The sequence below is a fragment of the Episyrphus balteatus genome, chromosome 1 (assembly GCF_945859705.1).
Source record: "Episyrphus balteatus chromosome 1, idEpiBalt1.1, whole genome shotgun sequence".
NCBI lineage: Eukaryota > Metazoa > Arthropoda > Insecta > Diptera > Syrphidae > Episyrphus > Episyrphus balteatus.
Window position 1 is genome coordinate 151139196 of NC_079134.1, and position 15027 is coordinate 151154222.

Genomic DNA, 15027 nt, shown 5'->3' on the forward strand with positions numbered 1-15027 from the left:
TTTGTAATACAATGTATTTTTTTTACTTTATTTTGTTTTTAAATGATAAATATTTATCTTTTGATGTTTTTAATTGTATTTATTACATAATCTGAATAAATAAAATTTGTAAGATTTCTTACCCCTTAATGCATACGAAGCCAAATTTGGCTTATAAACAAATTTTTTAAACAAATTAATTTAAACAAATTTTTTTAATGAAAACCGTTTTGAAATAACCCAAAGAACCCATGTAAAGCATTTTTTAATTTTTTCGTCCGCTAATATTAATTCATGCAGTAGAGGGTTAGATCTAGAACATATAGATATTTGCCTGGTGTCCGAAACTCACTTCTCCAATGGGCAAAGTCTAGATAATGTAATAGAACACTATTCATGTTACCACGCTCCACATCCAGCTGACAAGGCAAGAGGTGGATCGGCGATTCTTATAAAAGAAAGCTTAAAACATTATGAAGAAACCAAGCTTACTAATGAAAATATGCAAGTAACAACTATTAGTATTGGTATGAAAAAGAAAGAGTTTAAGATAGCAGCTATATACTGCCCACCAAGGCGCTCCCCGACAGAAGATGACTATACAGATCTATTAAATCTTCTTGGGCATAACTTTCTTGTTGGTGGAGACTTCAATGCGAAACACACCCATTGGGGTTCAAGACTTATCAAGGGGCACGGTAGTGCCCAGCCAAGTTCTCTAGCAACTTTGGCACTACACCCTTATTTACAGGAAACAACTCAGGCCATTTTCGACCCCCCTCTAACTTCCACACCAAAGATGCTAGAAATTTCAAACTCGCTACATTTATTGAGCTTATCAAAACAAAACTCCTCACAAAATTTCAGCCTTTTACGATGAGTAGTTTCTGAGATATAGGGCTTCAAAAATCGCAAAAACCGTAACTGACTGACTGACTCACTCACTCACTCACTGACAGATCATCAAAATTATGGAGAACTTCCCGTTAACGTAGAAACTTGAAATTTTACACGGTGATAGGGCTTGTGGTGTATACAAAGGGAAAAATCGAAAATTTGAGATTTTCAATTCAGGGGGCGTGGCATCCGCCCATTTCCGCTGAATTATCATCAAATATTATAGAGCTCTTCTGACTATCGTAGAATCTTGAAATTTGGTAGAATGGTAGAGCTGGTAGTTTATACAAAGGAAAAAATTTAAAATTTGAGAATTTCAGCCAGGGGGCGTGGCATCCGCCCATTTCCGCTGAATTTTCATTAAATATAATAGAGCACTTCTAATTATCGTAGAATCTTGAAATTTGGTAGAATGTAGAGATGGTAGTTTATACAAAGGAAAAAATTTAAAATTTGAGAATTTCAGCCAGGGGGCGTGGCAACCGCCCATTTCCGCTGAATTTTCATTAAATATAATAGAGCACTTCTGATTATCGTAGAATCTTGAAATTTGGTAGAATGGTAGAGATGGTAGTTTATACAAAGAAAAAATTTAAAGTTTGAGAATTTCAGCCAGGGGGCGTGACAACCACCCATTTTCACTGAATTTTCATCAAATATAGAGATTTTCAATTCTACAGCCATACCTTGCAAAAAGTAGTGAAATCACAACAAAAACATTACTGTTAAAAAAGTAGCCAAGTTCTCCTATGTTGAAATTATGCTGGCACAAAAAGTACTGAGATGTAAAAGTGTACCAAGTTCTAAAGTTTGGGTTCAAATTCGTATCAATAAAATTTTGATTGTTTACTTGGCAATTTTTGAAATAACTTTAAAAATCGGTAATTAAAAGAAAAATTGTCAAGAGAACAATCAAAATTTTATTGATACGAATTTGAACCCAAACTTTAGAACTTGGTACACTTTTACATCTCAGTACTTTTTGTGCCAGCATAATTTCAACATAGGAGAACTTGGCTACTTTTTTAACAGTAATGTTTTTGTTGTGATATCAACTAAAGGCAAAAGACTTTTCCAAGCAGGCCGTAAATACAATTGCGAATTCTATTCCTCCAGGTCGCCTACTTACTGGCCTTCCGATACTAACAAAATACCAGACCTTATTGACTTTTTCGTAGCTAAAGGAATCAAACGAAATCACATTAGTGTCGAAGGTAATTATGACTTGTCATCAGATCATACTCCAGTGATTCTAACACTAAGTGAATCGGAAGTAATAGAAAAAAGTAATCCAAAGCTTGTAAATAAGAAAACAAACTGGAGTGATTTTAGAGAAAGGCTTTTAAGTTTTATAAATTTAAGATCTCCCATGGATACAATCGAGCAAATTGACCATGAAGTGGAACAATTTATTGCTGATGTGCAACAGGCCGCTGAAGAAAGTACTCCAACATTTTCTAATAGAAGACAAAATGAAATAAAATATCCTTTAGAGATAAGAGAGTTGATAATAGAGAAAAGAAGAGCTCGAAGAAAATGGCAAAATACTAGATTTCCAGATGATAAAACAACGTTTAACCGTATAAGCAACAATCTTAAAAAACAAATTTATAAATTCAAAAATGATTCACTCAGTACATTCCTAAAGAATTTAACGACTGATGCTTCAACCGATTTTTCGCTATGGAAAGCAGCCAAGCGCCTGAAAAGACCGCAGTTACTAAACTCTCCATTGAAATCTCAAGATGGGAAATGGATCGGTAACCCAAAAGAAAAAGCTAACCTTTTCGCGGAGCATCTTGCGAATGTTTTTAAGCCATACCCAACAAACGCGGCTGAAAATAGCTTGCAGTTAGTTGATAAGATAGATGAAAGTGAAATACCAATTGTAAGATTAAAAGAAATAAAAAGTATGTGTTTACATCAACTATCAAATAAAAAAATCACCAGGTTACGATCTAATTACTGCTCAGGTTATGAAAGAAATGCCTTTGAAAGCCTTCATAAAACTCCAATATATAATAAATGCATGCCTTAAGCAACGGTATGTCCCACACCATTGGAAAATTGCTGAAGTGATTGTCATACCCAAGCAAGGTAAGCCACCTACAGAAGTGACGTCTTACAGACCTATATCGCTTATACCAATTATGGCAAAAGTTTTTGAAAAACTGCTTCTGAAGAGACTTAGCAAAATTATAGAAGAAAGAAGGTTAATCCCAAACCATCAGTTTGGCTTTAGAAATAAACATTCCACGATAGACCAAGTTCATAGAATAACGGATGTAATAGAAAAAGCATTAGAAGAAAAACAAGTCTGTTCAGCTATTTTCTTAGATGTTGCTCAAGCCTTTGACAAGGTTTGGCATGAGGGACTTGAGTACAAACTGCAAAGGGATCTTCCCAGACAGTACTATGAAATATTAAAATCGTACATCTCAGACCGATTGTTTAGAGTAAGGTACGATCAAGAATATTCGGAATTGAAGAAAATAGAAGCCGGTGTACCACAAGGAAGTGTCCTAGGTCCTACCCTGTATTTACTATACACAAGGGATATCCCAGTTGGGAATCACACCATAATGGCTACTTTTGCAGATGATACCGCAATTTTGGTACCCGACAAATGTGTCTCTAGGGGAGCAGTAAAGCTGCAATATGCCGTCGACACAGTCAGAGATTGGACCGAAAAATGGCGTATCAAACTCAATGAAACAAAATCTTCACATATAAACTTTACAAATAAAAAGATAAACAATATTCCAATATTCATTAATAATCAAGCTGTACCTTACGCCAATACGGCCAAATACCTTGGAATGACTTTGGATGCAAAGCTAAAGTGGAAAGAGCACATCAAAAAGAAAAGAGAAGAACTAAACTTGAAATATAGAAAAATGTACTGGTTACTTGGTAACAACTCTGATTTATCAACCCAAAACAAAATAATGCTGTATAATCAAGTACTAAAGCCTGTTTGGACCTATGGTATCCAATTATGGGGCTGTACAAAGAAAACAAATACCGAAATCATCCAAAAATTCCAAAACAAAGTCCTTCGTGGAATAGTTAATGCACCTTGGTACATAAGAAATAGCGATCTACATCGTGACTTACAAATAGAAACGGTTACAGAAGTTGTTAAAAAATACGCTGTATCGCATAATCAGAGACTGCAAAGTCATACCAATTCTGAAATGGTGTCCGTCTTGAATACAAGAAACCATGTTCGAAGATTAAGAAGAACCAAGCCTCATGAGCTTATGGTCTAAAAAAACATGGGAAAGTATTAAAAGTTTAAACTTCCCCCAAAGTGATTTTACAAAGTTAAGAAAGAAAAATCTGATGTCGATCTCTCAAGATTGGTCCTGATAAAGAGGTGGTTTTAGTGGTTAAGAGTCCCACACTACTTGGTGTCGAATACTGCCAAGTGTCTTTTGAAGATTTCCTCCCGTCAAAAAAAAAAAAAAAAAAAAAAAAAAAAAAAAAAAAAATTTTTTTGAACCCAATCAGTTTTCATCAAAAAAAGCAAAAAAATATACATTTTTTTCTCTTCTAAAACCATTAAATCGTTTTTTTTTTTTAACGACAACCTATAATAAATTGTATATCATCTGAAAGCATATTATTTCACCTTTCATATGACGCTTCAATCATATTTCTTCCATCCCTACAAAAAAAATTAAGAATTTTTAAAGCCAACCATGTCGAAATTTCAAACTGAGATTACAGTACTTCTTACACTTGAGGCTGGTCATCGACAACAGATCTCCACAGATGTTTTGCGGTATTTTTTAAGTTTTCAATTTAAGATTATGTAATCAAATGAAAGGTAATATTATCAGCTTACGTATTAAAGCTAACTCAAATTTGTATGTGCTATAGATTAAAAGATATAACGTGTTTAGGAAAAGAACATTTTTTAATCGTTATTTTAGGATTTTGTTCTTCCGATTATGTCAATATCGTCGGCATATGCAAGCAGCTGAACGGACTTTTGAAAGATGGTGCCTCTGGTGTTGACTTTTGAGTTCTGTATAAATCTTTCAAAAACGATGTTTAAAAATCGTTTAGTATTATATTGAAAACATAAATAATTTTTGAGATGCATTTTCCATAGTTAAAATGAAATCACAAACAACAGTCAGAATTTTCATAGCTCAAAAGTAAGAATCCAATTTTTGTTCAATAAAAAAGCTTTGGAACCTTTAATAAAAATTTTTCTTTTCATAAAACACCTATTTTAGAGCTTTGTATATGAAAATAAGTTTCGAATCATTTTTGTTCAAGGACAATGTAATCAAAATAAGTATTGAATTTTTTATTTAAAGGATTCGTTTCACCTCTAATTATGACTTCCATTTTTTAGTGTTATTATTTTTGATTGAAAGACTATCCTGCCAGAAGAGTGACATTATAATTGAAAACGTCAATGGAAAACATTTATGCGAAATTAATTAATTATTCCATGTCCAATTATTGGTGGCAGATATTACCTAATGACAGTTTGCCATGAATTAATTACAAGCTACAGGTTATACTTATTTTTTTTTTTTAAGTGAAAAGAGTAACTGTGAAATTTTAAAATTAAAAACTTTTGCTTTAAATAAAATATGTAGTTCAAACTATCATACTATATCAAAGTATACGTTGCCTCGATTAACTCAAGGTTAAGGTCAGTTAAAGCTTTCCATGAGAACAATATTGAAACGCTTTTAACCCACTTACTCACTGAAGGATGTTTCACTTTTGACTGACGATTTTTGATTCACTCAAACGATGAATTACAAAATTTATTGAATTAAGGTTGTATAAAGGTTAGGGAAAACCACCTTTAGCTGTCATATAATCCTTATTTGTACCAAATCCATAACAAATGGGAAATAAGATATAAAAATAAATGTTTTTCTTAAGGACATAAAATGTTTAAATCTATATTCTTTGAGCAGCAATCTTTTCTTTTTGAATATTAGAAAAAACGAAATAATGATTACCAGCCTTCAAAAGTGAACAATGTATGTTAATTCTAGTCCTTTTTTTTTAATAATGAATTAGGGTTTACATACTTTCAATTCGTGTCACCTAATTCACCCTTAAATAATTGCATGAGTTCTGGACATTATACAACAAATAATGGATATTTATTTCGAAATGCTATTATGCCACATTAATTATAAATGTTATAATATATGAATGAGAATGTACTGCCCATACATTCATATAGGTATCCTTTGTAATGATTCAAATTCTAGGAAAACAAAAACCCAGAATTTGGAATTAATTTGATTGTGTTTCTGTCGAAAAATATTATGATGAATGTATTTCCTGTTAGACAAGCATTGTAATGTTTTTTTTTTCTCGGTGGTTAATTTATTTTTTGTTCGTATTTTGTTTTTTAATAAATTATTAATATTTTATGGCTGCGTGTACCATAGTTATTACACAATACACGATTAAGGTCGATAAGGAAGTAACTACAAATATTAATTTTTTTTTAACATAAAACACCATTAATCATTATAAAAGTACAGACAAGTAGTCACTATCTACATGATAATGATAACCTTATAGGAAAAATAAAATTGTTTTTTTTTTTCGAAAATTATGCAGATAAACGTACGTTAGTACATAAATATTATTATGAACAAATATCAGAATTGATAAGCTTTTATTGATTTAATACTCAGAACATTTGAATAACACGCACAACACAAAGCCATTCTTCTTATTGAAAACTTTTAATTGTGTTAAAAAATTCACCTTTACAATATTTATTGTTTTCCAACAAATCACCTTTAAAGTTTGTTAATTTTGCCATTTTTTATAACTTAATTCCATAACAGCATAGGAATTTTTCATAATAAAGTAGATCTAAACTGACCACTGACAATTGAAATTGATAACTGATAAGTGATTATGATTAGTGATAAGTTATAAGTGATAACTTTTAACTGATAACTAATAACTGATAAGTGATAATTGATAACTGATTACTAATAACTGATAAGTGGTAACTGATAACTAATTACTGATAAGTAATAACTGATAATTGATAACTGATAACTAATAGCTGATAAGTGATAAATTGATAACTAATAACTGATAAGTGATAACTGATAACTGATAAGTGATAACTGATAAGTTATAACTAATATCTCATTACTGATTACTGATAGCTGATAACTGATACTGATACTGATCGAAAATAATAAAATATCTTATGTTACTCATACACCGTAGTGAACAAAATGAAATGAACAATTTAAGAAACTTCACTTCCATATTAAAAGAAATTTTCATTACCATCTTCCCGATTATCCTTCTCATAAAAATATCATCACCAAGAAAAAAAAAATTGTACCTGTCACATAATTCATTCTGCAGCTGACAACCTTTGTTAAATCACAATTTTTATTGCCACATTAAAACGTGTTTTAATTATAAAAAAACCATCTTGCTCACGTAATAAAAATAATAATTATTATTATTATTTGCTCCTTGCACCTTTCTCTGATGTTTCTCAACAAAAGACGCCGCACACGTCATTAACAGCAAGACTTACCCACAAAACAGTACCTGTACAGAAATTCTATCGTGTGCAATTATAACTAAAAAAAAACGAGTATATCCTGTAAACCTGTGGATAAACCGATTCTGTTGTTTTATTTTTTTTTTCTATAAAAGGTGTAAGGATTTATTCTTTATTCACCAAAAAAAAAAAATATTCCTGCGTGCAGATATAAAATTTCTAACCCTCATATTTTTTTTATTTTTAGTGTGAAAATGTAAATTTTTGAAATAACTTTCCAAAAAATAAAAAAAAAATCCAACGATATACCCTTCAACTATTCATCTTTTTGAGTTGAAGTTCCTTACACAGAGTATATTTTAAAACACACCTCTATGCCATATCCTTTCTCTCGCATATAATAACCCTTAGACCCTAAACATCACATAGTACCTTCTTCAATACAAAAAAAAAAAAAAAAAAAAAAAAAAAAAAACAAAATCTTTTGAATGAAGTAAACAAAATCCGGTCAAAAGGTTCTCATTACGAAGAGAATCGTTCGTATTGAGAGCTGGTTCATATGATGAAAGAAGGGTACCTCTATATACGCTGTATAAAAAGTGTGGTTAAAAAAGCCTTTCATATAAGTCGTCGTCGTCAGTCGATTCAATGATACAAAAGCTCAAGAGTAGGCACTTTCTCACCCCTTCTTAGAAATAGAAGTGGGTTTTTGGGAGAGAGAAGAAAGTGATATAATCGCACATACTATACACGAACTTATACTCCTTTTATGTAAGGGATTCCGTCTTTCCCTCCTTGTAACTTGTGTGTAATGTGAAAATGGGTGAAACACTGAAAACCTAATGACGTTGTCATATTGTATAAAAAAAAGGGGGACAAAGTCTTTGCCGGAGTTGACATAGAAATCATAAAAAAAATCGGAGGGCCCTCAAATGAAAGTAAGCAAAAAAAAAACATATCCTATAACACTCTTATAATGACAAGGAAAGTATCAAAATTTATTTTAGTCAAATCAGTTGAATACTTCCTGAGATAATGCGAAACAAACAAACAAATTTTTAAATTTTTAAGTCCCAATGGGTGTTTTCAATAAAAATTTTAATTTTTTTTCTAGAATTCATAGAAATTCTGCCAAAATTGTTGAATAATCTTATGAAAACAACAAATAGAAGAGTTTACCAAAAAAATTCCCACGCTATAGAGCCCCCATTCCTACCATCGAATTTTTTTGAAATGTTTTAATTAGATAGAACATAAGTAAAAGTCTTGCACTGAACTGCTTTTACTACTACTAATTTAAAATAAAAATATATTAATGAAGGTTTAGAGCCTCGAAAGGATGTAATACGCCACTGAATAAATCCCTCCTCGCACGCCATCTATAGTTGGTTTTGTCTGTGCATTTGAAAAAGGGGCAGCAGCTTCTTTTGTTCACTCAATATTTTTTTTGTTTTTTTTTTTGTGGGGGGTAGATCTGACTTCAAAGATTAAAAGATTCTTTTTTATTTTCTAGTTTAAGTGGAATGCCAAACACAAAAAAAAAAAAAAAAATAACGAAGAAATAAAAAATTCCATTCAAGAGAATATAAAATATTATATAGGACACAAGACTTTAGTTGTGTATAGAGAGTATAAAGACTCTCTCTCTCTGCCTCTCTATATTTTATGTGCCCTTAGCCTTTAGTCACACTTGACATTAAATTGTTTCTAGGACCAACAAAAACATACAAACAAACACACATACACAACACATATGCCAGTGAAGCTAATTTACATTCCCTCTCTTGTGTTCTACATAGAAAAAGATTGAGGTTAAAGAGAGATACTTTTGATTTTTTTTTTTTTTTCTATTTCTTTTGTTGTGACTTGGTATCTCTGTTGTAATATATTTGTTCTCGTTTTTTAAGTGCTGATTTTGTGGTCAGAATAGAGACAGAAAGAGAGAGTGGTTTTTGTACTAAACTTAGAGTCAGAAAAGGATCAGCTAGCGCCCACTATTATCTCACTTATACTCATCCTTATCCACAAAACAATGAAAGAAAAAAAAAAAGAAAAATGCAAACGAGTAACAAAAAACAATCTACAAAAAAATCGAGGCAAAAGCCATTGATCCTAAAAATTGAGTGTCTGTGTTGGTAGTGGTTTGGTTGGGTGATTGGATGGGTGCCATACTGCCATTCTATGACATGACAATATCTATAGAAAATAATGGACTAATATGGGCCAGTTGGGACACAACTGGGAGTTTTGCCCCAAAGTGAATTGGCTTGTTAGTTTTAATGAGGTTGAAAGTGAGTGTTTTTAATCGAGAAAGATGGACACACAATGATACCGAAGAAACAAGGAAGAACGAACAACAACGAGGCTTGAAGGAAAATCACAGATTGATTTTTATATTTAGGGAAAACAAACGAACGAAATATTTAATAGACCCATGGGGGCTGTTATATGTGGTTTAATAGAAATAAAATGGAAACAAATTAAAAAAAGTGAATGTCTTATCAGATTTTGATTTTTTATGGAATTCATTACAGTATAGAAATTTGCCAAATTTCAATGGAAAGAAGGTTGAGGAGCCTGTAGTAGTATACTATACTAATTTGTTGGTGTATTTTTGATATTGAAAAATATTGGCGAAGACACAATGACAAGGACACGTGTTACATGTGAATAGTATATTCGTTCACACTACCTAATACTAGTTTTTTTTTTTGAAAAGACATACAAATTACAAATCAGAAGGGAGAAAAAATTATTGCATTTTTTTTTTCGATGTTTCAATAATAAAAAAATTGTTATTAATTTTGTTTTATGTAACGACTGAGTGGCTGTGACAAAGTTACTTACATTTGTATTCCCGGTTTGTGTGCTATTCACTTTATTTTATGGTCAATAACTTCAACACCTAATGTGTTTAGTTGTAAATATGAATTTTTTAAAATTCAGTTTGGAAACCAATCTTTTAACGTCACAATCTATTAATACTAGATGTAACGGGTGTGACGTTAGAAAATCAATTCAATCTATTTCGGTGACTTTTAGAAGCTATACATTGTAGATTTTTAAAAAGTCATGGTTCAGTAATCGTATATTTGAAGGAGAATTATAAAAAAAATTGTGTGACATATTTATGTAACGGGTGTGACACTGAATGAAAAAACGTTTTTACATTTAAGAAAAAATCAATAACTTCAAGTTTATAATGCAATAAGTGCTACACAATAAATAATTTTTTTAGGGTCAGAATCTGAGTAACATCAGAATAATTGAATGGAGATTTTTTAAGTAAATTATTTCAATTTTGAATACAAAAATGCAAGTCCACCGTCAATACAGTTGAATCTATGGTTTTTAAAATAATGCTTTCTTTGAAAACTTTTATACTGTTAATTTTTTTTATATATACCTAATATAAAAAAAAATATTAGTTTTTAATAATTTATTAAATTTTAGTCCTTAAAACTTCACTTTCAATTTTTTCCTATTAGTGGTCAACTTACGTGGAAAACTGTGTTTTTTTTTTTGAAAAATATATTTTTGAAAGTTGGCAATGGTAAAAAATGTATTTTTTTTTTTTTTGACGTGATAACGTCTTATAAATCGATGAACCATGGCAGTCACCTAACGTTACACTCTCGCACTTTCGCAGTGCGGCAAAAAATTTCAACTCAAAATTAAAAATAAACTATTAGAGATACAAAAATCTTCTATAGCTTATTTGAAAGATAATAACCTAAAGCTTAATCCAAATCAAGGATTTTTAAAAATTCTGTCATTTAATAGGGTAAACAGGGGTAAAACGGAAAGATGAAATTTGGGCTAAAATCTAAACGCGAAGTTGTAGAGAATTGAATTTTGTATGCTATAGATAGATGAGATTAATTTAAGAATAACTGCATTCAAGAAAAAATTTTAAAAAATTTTGAAACTAAGCTATAACGTTTTGTTTGAACGTTGTACACGTGTTGGTGCTATGACAAAATGATGATTTTGGGTAAAGGAAATTTTTTTTGACAATTCTAAAGATGCCAGGTGAAAGATGAGAGAAAAAAAAGTTAGGCGTCTGATACTGATTTTTTCCAAATATGATTTTTGGAAAAACACCTTGTTTTTTAGGAGTATTTTTGGATAATTTTTGATTTTAAGCTTTTTTTGGAGCGTTCAAAAAATCTCAAACTTATTAGGACATATATGTTTTGGCCATATGCATACATGTGCAAAAACTTGGAATCGTTAAGTGAGTTTTGACTGAATAACGGAAGAAACAAGTTTTTAAAAAACACGTTTTTTAACCGTTTTTAACCGATTTTCATCGTTTTTTATTTTTATCTTTTTTTCTTTCATAGATACAGGAATAAAATATATGAAGTAATGATAAACCATGACTACGACTATTGTGTGCGAAGTTTCAATCATTTTCGTAAACACAATTTTGAGATAACGGTAAAATAAAATTTTAGAATTCAACAAGTTATAACTTTTGACCAAGAGCAGATAGAAACTTTATTAAACTTTAATGAGCATTCTGATACAATTACCTTTCATTTGGTATATCACACATAACGGTAGACTAATTACAAGCTACACAATGTTGCCCCATGAACTGACACCAGTGTAGGAAGTTCCGTAATCTCAGTCTGGAAATTCGATATGGTTGACTTTAAAAAATTCTAACTTTTCTTGTAGGTATCACAAAAATAAAATTGAACCGTCATGTGAAAGGTGAAATAATAAGCTTTCACATAATATAAAATTTAATATAGGTTGTCATTGGAAAAAATTGATTCTATAGCATGAGAACATAAAATTAAATGTTTTGTATGCTTTTTTTGATGAAAATACATGGAGTTCAAAAAATTCTAGCTCTTTTTGTAGATGTCTCATAGACCTGATACATATATGTTTTAAGCTAAGATAATAAGCTTTCAGATGGTATAAAATTTTGTATAGGTTGTCATTGAAAAAAATTGATTCAATAGCGTGCGAAGATAAAATTATAGGTTTTCTTTGCTTTATTTGATGAAAATGATTGTTTTCAAAAAATTATTTTTATACTTTTTGCGCATTGTAAAAATTTAAAAATGGTTTTATTCTTAAGAAGAAATACTTGGCTTTTAAATTGCATAATTTTTTTTGTAAGCTTTTAAAATAAAAAAATTAATATAATGAGAAAATAAAAAAGGTGTTTTTTTTTAGCTTTTTCTTGTAAATTATGATTGTTAGAAATAAGTAAACGCTTCAATTGACTCATTTTAAACAAAAGCACATAACCTGTTTTCTTACGACGTTATCGCGTAAAATCATCGTCCGTGAACCGGCTTTACAGACAACCTCTTTTTTTCAAAAAAATTATATGTACCTATAGGTATGTATAAGAAAAAAAAAATTCATATGTAAACGTTTTTTTTTTTCCAAAAACATTGACAGGTATTTCAAAAAATTGGATAACTTGAAGTAAAAATTAATTTTTGCAAAAAGGTAGTAGGCATTCGTAAAAACTTAAGTCAATATAACAATTTATTGATACATTTTGGCTTTCATGTTTATCAATGGACATACAAAAAATTACACTTTTCAACAAGGCATTTGCTTAGAGCTTTTCGGGTTGCTGAACTCGAATCCAAAGTCAGAAAATTTGGATTGGCCAAAAATCGTCATTTTGGCTGAAGTAAGGTAATTCATGATAAAATCTAGAAAAAAGTTAAATTTTGTTTACCAGTGTTAGTAGTTAAGTAATCTGTTAATACCTGGTGGATTTGAAGTTGTACTTCTTTTGCGGAAGGACGTGGCAAATTTTGACATCGTCTAATTTTTAAAATTGAATTGCTTGTGAAATTTCTAACACACTGTAATTTTTTTTGTTATTTTTATTGAAGCTATATCTAAATTAATTTCGTCTTGGTTAGTTTATTGAAATTAAGTAACCCTGAACAATGCAGCCAATTAGTGTACATTTTTTTATGGATCCAACAAAGTCGAAATCATTTTTCAAAAAAAAAAATCGTTTGGCTCAAATTTTTTGTTACAATAAATTCACCAAAAAAATGGCGGTATTAACATTTTGTTCAGATGAAAGGATTTCTTTACGTTTTTTTTTATCTGAATATTTTTACAACTTTGATGGCAGTCAAATGTTCAAATTAAACTTCAAACACAGCTATTTCCTCATTTTCTTAATTTTTTTTTTATTGTGTGTAAGTTATACGTAATGTTTACTTACCAGTTTCAAACCGAATTTTGCTTATTTTTTTTAAAATTCCTTTTTATCTATAATTAAAATTTTACTCTATAGTAAAATGAAAGTATAAACATGTGTGCCCTCCAGACTTGAAATTCCTGTAAAAGAAGAAGAAAACAAAAATTGAAACTTAAAATCAATATAAAAATTTTTATAAGCAATTTATCAATTAATGAAAAACAAGTCCAATATTGGATGGTGATTTGCATAAGATTAAAAAAAAAACTAGATTTGGGAGAGGATTTTTCTAATGAAAACATCTTTTTAAGTACCTGCATAGGACACATATTCAAAAAATTATTAGAAGCATAAGGGTGGTGAAAAAATTTAACATAAAATGGTACCATAACAGGAAAAATAAATTGCCCACAAACAAATTGTTGAGGGAAAGGGGGTGGATGGGTGTAAAAGTAGGGTGGGTGTAAAAAATCGTGGTTTTTTACGATTTCTGTCAAAAGTAGACCTCCTATCGAAAAATATTTGAGTGTAAAAGTTGTAGCTAATATAAAGATCTGCAACTTTTACTCAAACTATTTTTTTAGATATCCTCAATAATATTTTTAAAAAATGTACAAATGCGATTTTTTGGTTTTTTATTTTTATATTTACAAAAATAATTGAATTTTAACAAAACCTGGTCAAAATTTACTTTGTTATGTATTTCATCTATTTTAAATGATTTTTGACGAATTTAATTTAAATTTAGCCTATTTTTCAATCAAAAAAGTTACCGAAAATATGTTTGATTTTTTGGAATGCAGTTAATTAGATTATAACCTTTTATTTAAGGCCATGTAGAAGACTATACTTTTATTTCATAGATTAATAAAAAAAATTGAAAAAAAAAACAAAAAAAAACGATTTTTAAGATCAATTTTCGAGAAATATTTCTTTATAGAAACCAAATTATTCTTTTCTAATGGCCTTCGATCTTTTAAATTTGAATCTAGCATTTGAATGGCTTTAACATGCCAAGTTTTTGAGATATATAATTTTGAACTTTGGAAAACACTCTTTTTGTGATATTTTTGCACGAAAACTACTTGAAGTTTCTTGCCATTCAGATTTGTTGATGCAGAAATGTTAAAATCCGTTGTATACCGCGTACCTCCGTACGTACCTCCGCTCATGTTGGCGCAAATAGCTCTGTTAATAATAACAGAAGAATCTTAAATAATGGCCTTATTTTTAGAAGAAACATGTATTTTGATATTCAATTCAGAGACCGTTCGATTTTTCTGCCCTATTGGATTACACTGGCCAACAAAGTTTTTTCTTAAAAAACAAAACTATTTTTTTTTATATATTTTTATGTGCTAAGCTCAGAAAAATTGCATCATTACGGTTTTGAGATATCACCATACCAAAGCATCACAAAAATAGT

At 30.0% G+C, this 15027-nt stretch overlaps 1 protein-coding gene across 1 annotated transcript in view; it reads right to left on the minus strand.

Annotated features, from left to right (window-relative positions):
- The window catches only part of LOC129905899 (gamma-1-syntrophin), a 183236-nt gene that overhangs the window by 114138 nt on the left and 54071 nt on the right, over positions 1-15027 (minus strand). The window contains exon 2 of the mRNA XM_055981523.1: positions 13626-13741. The gene's annotated coding sequence lies outside the window, so the exon portion shown is untranslated. The remainder of the gene's footprint in view (positions 1-13625; positions 13742-15027) is intronic.